This window comes from Podarcis vaucheri (assembly GCF_965113315.1).
Source record: "Podarcis vaucheri genome assembly, chromosome: 15".
Lineage (NCBI taxonomy): Eukaryota > Metazoa > Chordata > Lepidosauria > Squamata > Lacertidae > Podarcis > Podarcis vaucheri.
The window spans coordinates 2,265,934-2,271,933 of NC_138753.1; the positions used below are offsets into that span (position 1 = coordinate 2,265,934).

The 6,000-nt window shown below is 47.6% G+C and overlaps 2 long non-coding RNA genes across 2 annotated transcripts; one reads left to right on the plus strand and one right to left on the minus strand.

Moving 5' to 3' along the window:
- Window positions 1-2,438: 2,438 nt before the first annotated feature.
- LOC309520338 lies at window positions 2,439-3,866 on the minus strand. Its single transcript, XR_014214214.1, has 2 exons — window positions 3,588-3,866; window positions 2,439-3,497 (listed from the first exon to the last, which is right to left on the minus strand). It is a non-coding gene; the product is annotated as an uncharacterized lncRNA (long non-coding RNA).
- An 11-nt stretch (window positions 3,867-3,877) lies between these two features.
- Window positions 3,878-5,738, plus strand: LOC309520347. Its single transcript, XR_014214223.1, has 2 exons — window positions 3,878-5,532; window positions 5,595-5,738. It is a non-coding gene; the product is annotated as an uncharacterized lncRNA (long non-coding RNA).
- The last annotated feature ends 262 nt before the right edge of the window (window positions 5,739-6,000 follow it).

Genomic DNA, 6,000 nt, shown 5'->3' on the forward strand with positions numbered 1-6,000 from the left:
TGATTCATCAGAATACAAGAGAATGCCCCCCTTTAACACTTCAACACACAACACAGAAACGCCCGCTTCTCAGAGGCACCCTGAACTTGCAATCCTTAAGACATGCTTCACTAGAGAGTCCCCTGGAACTAGCAGAGATCAGCTGGTAGGGGAAGGAAAGAATTTCCCAGAAATTGTCCCATTTTATTTTGCCCGCTTTTAAGATTGCAAACTCTCCGGCACTCACCAAATGGTGCTTTGGCGACAACCAAATGTGCAAAAGCCATTGGAATAATCATCATCAATGCATGCAAAGGTGTTCCACTCTGTATGCATCCATTAGGAAGTGCCTGCTGGTCCAGCAACCTGTTCTCACAGTGGCCAACTAGATGCCGGTGGAAAGCCTGCAAGGAGGACCCAAGCAACAAGCATTCCCCACCCACCATGCCCCTGGGAATCCATATATAGGGTGGGGGAGGCAGGAAAGAGAAAACCAAAATTATGCTGTGGAGGGGTTCATTTAATTCCGCAGATCATTATGTCAAGGATGCAAGCAATTAGCGTCTCTCCAGGTGTCATTTCAAATGCAAAGTGCATTTTCCTTCTTTTCTCTAGTTCCCACCCTGAAAAGCAGCCACCTGACCAACTGAATTAAGAGCCTGCACGGAAAGATGGGCTCAGAAACTGTATTAGATGTTTAATTTAGATGTACACCACTCTGCAGCAAGCAGAGAGAGATGTAAACCTACACCTCCTGGACTCCAAAACATGTTTTCTCATTATACAGGATGCCATGATTCTTGCCCCAAAACACAAGAGGGAGGTAACTCACGTTGGTTAAGAAAGCCACCTTCTTGGATGGAAATCTGTGTGCAAACAAATCCCAGTGGCAAAGAAAAATACTCTGGAGACTCTGCAAAGGGGCATCAGGTGCCCCTACAAAGCTTGAGGACTACTGGCATGAAGTGGGGGTGCCAGTGAAAGTGTTGAATGGTCACTGTAAAATGTGAAGGTTCATTATTGTTTCACAAGTTGTGTATGTCTTCAAGGGCCAGGGCAAATAACGAGACCCCGTCTTGCAGCTGTGAAACATAGCAGGTGCTGCTAGGTTGTGTTAATTAAGCTGTGTCCGCATTTGGGCATAGTATATAAGGAGCAGAACTCTAGCTCTCTCATTACCCTGGGGGGTGGGTTGGTCATGTTTGTTGTGGTTATCTTTAGTGTAAAAGGAGTTTTTTTTTTAATTAAAACCTTGTTAAAGTTATTTTTGAGTTCCTTGTTATGCATGGTCTCCCCAGCAAGCTCTCTGCAGCGCTACTAAACCCCAAATAGCCAACAGAAAGAACTAAAAAGTACGGCAGAACTAAAGAACTAAAAAAAATGAGCAGGCAGGCAAAGAACAAACAGATCAGTGGAGTGCTACACACACAAACCCAATTTGTGTATTGAAGGGTGAGGGTCAGAAACCTGGAGGGTGTGGAGATCACATCCAACATTCCTCCCCATTACTCATTTTTTAAAAAGACTTTGACCATGAAGAGGCTGTGGAAATCTTCCCCAGCGCCTTGCCAGCTCCGGAAAAGGTTTGGGCTCCACCAGCCTGGACTCTGAAGCCAGCCCAGAAGCTTCAGTAATTTGGGGGGGGGGGGTTCCAGAAAAGACATCTCAAGAGGCTCTGGAACTAAAATGCAGTTGGTTGATTGGTTCAATCAATCAACCAACCAACCAATCTCCACCTATCATGTTAGTGGTCATCAGCATGTCCTACCAGCCTCAGAAGCCAGCATGGCCATGCCAGCATCCTGGATTGACAAAGATTCCCCGTATCAGTGACAAGATTGATGCCCCAGAAACAACCCCTGCCCAGATCTGGAGCTCTGCTAGGAGAGAGCAGGGTAACTACACATTACTTGTCACGATGCAAGAAAAATAACAAATTATCTTAATCCAAGCGACCATGCATGGGAAGGTGATCCGAAGCAATACTGGTGAATGAACTGCAACAAGTATTTTCAATGCTACTCCTCTGCCCCCCCCACCAATAATACTTTTAGAATGTGGCTTGGCAACAGGAAAGAAACCAAGAGTGACAACAATAGGATGTGTTTGCATCTCCATTCAAGGCTAGAATGGTTCATTGCATTTGGCTATGGGGCTTCCTCCCATCACCGCTCCCCCCCCCCACTGAAAACTGGAAATATTCTACACTTTCCAAAGAGGGCTTCACACACCAGAGCAGTCAAATGTGGGGGCGCCCAGGGTTGCAAAGGTGGCATTGCTTAAGGACACAGGAGGCTCAAAACTCTGTTAAACTGACAGCTCCATGGGAACCCTGGGAAATGCAGCCTTGTCAATAGGAGCTAGGGAACTTCCTTTGGTACCCTTGCAATAAGCTAGCCGTTTCCAAGGGTCTCAGGCAAAAGCGGTGGCCGTTAAATGCATTCTGAGAGCCATTTTGTTTTGTTTTTAAAGTTCGGCATCTTTGGTACCCCTTGGTGCAAAAGCAGTGTCCTGGGGGCCTGGAAGCCTTCAAATTCAAGCCTTAACAGACACCCCTCTTATTGTATTTTTGGCAGATTTGGATTCGCAGGTTCAGCACCTCACAGCCTGATGAGAAACATCGTCATATGCCAAAAGAGAACCTCTTAGCAAATAAAAAATTTAAAAAGCATCTAATGAGCCTTGTGCCTTTCTTTTTGGACTACAACTCCCATCAGCCCCATCAGCTGATGGGAGTTGTAATCCAAAACATCTAAAGAGTACCAGGCTGGGGAATTATTCCAGCAGCTTTCCCCCCTCCCCCAAAAAACCCCACCCACCCCTGTCCTTGGTATTTGCAACACCTACGAAGTTTGTTTTTATGATAACTATTTTATAATTTTAAAAAAGAGTGTCAAGCAGACTGGAATATCTTCCCAGCACTTGAAGGGGAAAGGGCAGCCAGTGCTGGGAAGGACAGGAAATCTGCAAAAGCTTATATGTAATGTGGAGTCCCGGCCCGGCCCCCAGAATGATATGGATTTCAAAAACCCATCAAGGCCGATAAGAGAAGCGGAGTTAAGAGGACAATCTAGCCAGGTACAAAGCATGGTGCTCAACAGGAATGGATATATTTGCCACTGCCTGAAAAAGCCACCAAGACCTTTGCTCTTCGGAAATGAGAGGTCTGCAGCGTCGCAAGAGACCAGGGGTGGCTCGGTTTTGTAGGCAGCACACAAACTCTCTTTCTGGGACTCCCGCCACTGCCCCTCTCCCCTCTAGAAGCAAATTCCCTGCTGCAGAGGTGATGAGCCTGTGGTCCGCCCAGAGATGCTGATGGACCAGTTTCCATCTTCCCTGGCCACACAGGCAGCTACAAAGTGTACACACACACTCCTGGCTTAGCAATACACAATAAGCCTCATAGACAGGAGCTAGTGGGGCAACTTCAGGGACCAAACAGGACAGAAAGGCTTGACTTTATGGGGATGCCAACTCTGGTTTAAAAAGTGGCCCATTCGGCCCCATCCTGATCACTGCTCAGCTGCCATGCACCCACCAGCGTCTGTGAAGCGCCCCGCCTTTCGCCCTTGCAATTTCCCAACCCGACCGCCTCTGAACAACCAAACTCCTAGGTTCAAGCAATGCAGCACAGAGAGGTCGGGGGTCCGTCCCCCCAACATCTTTTGTCTCCCAAAGACTTGCACATATTGGAGGATGGAGAGCTGGCTGTAGGCAAAGCAGATCAACAGAGCCACAAACGAGAGCTGGAGAACTCTGGCTGGAAGCTAGAAACTTGTCGGTGCAAGTAGTCTCAATTTCTGTTTATTTTTTTTAAAAAAATTCTACAGGTTAGCCAAGGGAACGGCATCTCGACAGCTTCCTTTGTACATTTTTACCATTTCCGTGGGAGCCTGTGCCCCACGGCGTCCAGGAATTTGCCCCGATCAAAATATTTCCAGGGTAATGTCCAATAGATAAATCCACTCTCTTCCGGCAAGGCCACATCCTGTCCTATTCCCACCCCTTTCCCCCAAATACTGACAACCAGAGAGAAGGGGATTTAGAGAAAATGGGGGGGTGAACACCTTCTCCCCCCTCCAGGCACATCAAACAAAGCCATCTTGCAAGCTGGGAGGTATCACATGAATTCTCTCCTCTGCAGCTAAGAATAGGGTTGCAGTTCCACCTAGGGGGCCACATGCCTTGAAAAAGACACTAAAACCTTGACTCTCCTGCCCCCCATTAAAGATGGTGGGCTGTATTGGGAGGAAGAACCGGCGAGTCACACTTGGACACATTTTGCCTGTCATTTAGATTACGGCACGGCTGCTGCGGAAAACCTTCGGATCTGCTGGACTACAACTCCCATCAGCCCCCAGAAAGCATAGCTGATGGACAGGGAGGATGGGAGTTGGAGGCCCAACAATATTCTTGTTAAGCCACACCAGCTTCCCCAGATCTTCCAGGCTACTTCTCCCATCGGTCTAGCACAGGAGCCGTAGCACAGCACATCTGGAAGGCGCCCGGTCGGCAGAAGACCGGTCCGTGTATTAAAAGCATCCCTTCCAAGTGCTGCAATGCGCCCTCTGAGCGTTGCCGAACTACGACTCCCAACATCCCTGGCCACACTGTCTGGGGCTGATGGGAGTTGTAGTTCAGCAACGCCTGGAGGACTGAAGGCTCCCCACGCTGGGGCTACATTCCTCACAGCTCAACTCCCCCCCCCCACCTACGTCTTGACACACAAATAAAACTGAGGAGGGAGAGACTAAATTCTTATTATTAAAGAATGCCGAGAACCTTGTGAAGAGAACCCCCCCCCCTCAAAAAATGGGAAGGTTTAAGGGGGCTGGGGGGGTTGTGGAGGAGGCAGGAACATGGCACCCACAAATAAGAGGACCCCCCCCCCCCGACATCTTACGAGGCCAATCAGAGCCACCAGAGGAAAATCACTAGGCAGCAACACACCAGCCTGGGCTGGAAACTGGTCAAACCCCCATTGGGATTTGAGCGGGGCCTTATTTAAATTTTAGGGGTGGAAATTTAGTAACAGAATGGAGAAGGCAGCTGTTACAAAAAAAGAAGGGAAGAGCACATCTAGGAAAATGGTTTTTTTTTGGGGGGGGGGAGAAAAAAAGCTAGTATTCTTTTAAAAAGGGCTTCACTTGCCAAGCTGATTGAAACTCTTATGGCATTGCTAATGAATTTGGAAACTTGAATTTGCTTTGCTCATTGTCAAGGCAGGGGTCGACTTTCTCTCCCTGTCGTCGTATCTCCCTTCGGTTCTACACCTTTCTCAGGCAGCCAGTATCTATAGAAAACAAGCCAAGACTTTGCTGTTAACACTTCTATCTATGGCTGAAATGAAATTTATGTATAAAGGTACCCTGAAAAGGACTTTTACTTTCCTGGTGTGAAGATAGGAATAAGGTTCTGGCTGCTGAATGAACCTTTTCACTTCTACTAACTAAATTTGTATTGTATAAAACTCACAGATGTATTTTTATACCAGTTGTTTAACACTTCAACTATGAAATTTTATTAAATTCATGTGATTGCTTTTAAAAAAAGGTGGGGGGCTTCACTTTAAGATTTATTTTACTTTTTTGGCCAAGAGCAACTTGCAACAGAAGCATCCAATTTGGGCTTTCCCCTCTCTTTCTTAAAAGGCATTTTAAAAGGACACTCCAGTAGTTTTGAGGATAGGGAGTGGAGGTCAGAGCAGGGCAGGGGGCTGAACTGGGGCGTGCCCCCCTCCTCAACACCTATTCCCCCCCCCACAAAAAAACAGGCCACACTGAAGCAAGATGTACCCCCCACCACCACCACATCTTTGTTGAGTCCACTCTGGGGAATTCTCAGAAGAGCAGACCCCCTTCCATGGGGCACCCAGGAATTGATTTGTTTTTGGGCCAACCCTTTCACAGAAAGAGGGGCTTCTGCCTATCAGTGCCTCCAAAAAAAAGAAATCACAGCACGACCGCCTTGCCAAACTCCACAGCTTGCCCCCTTGCCAGCCCCACCCCCCAAATTTGGATT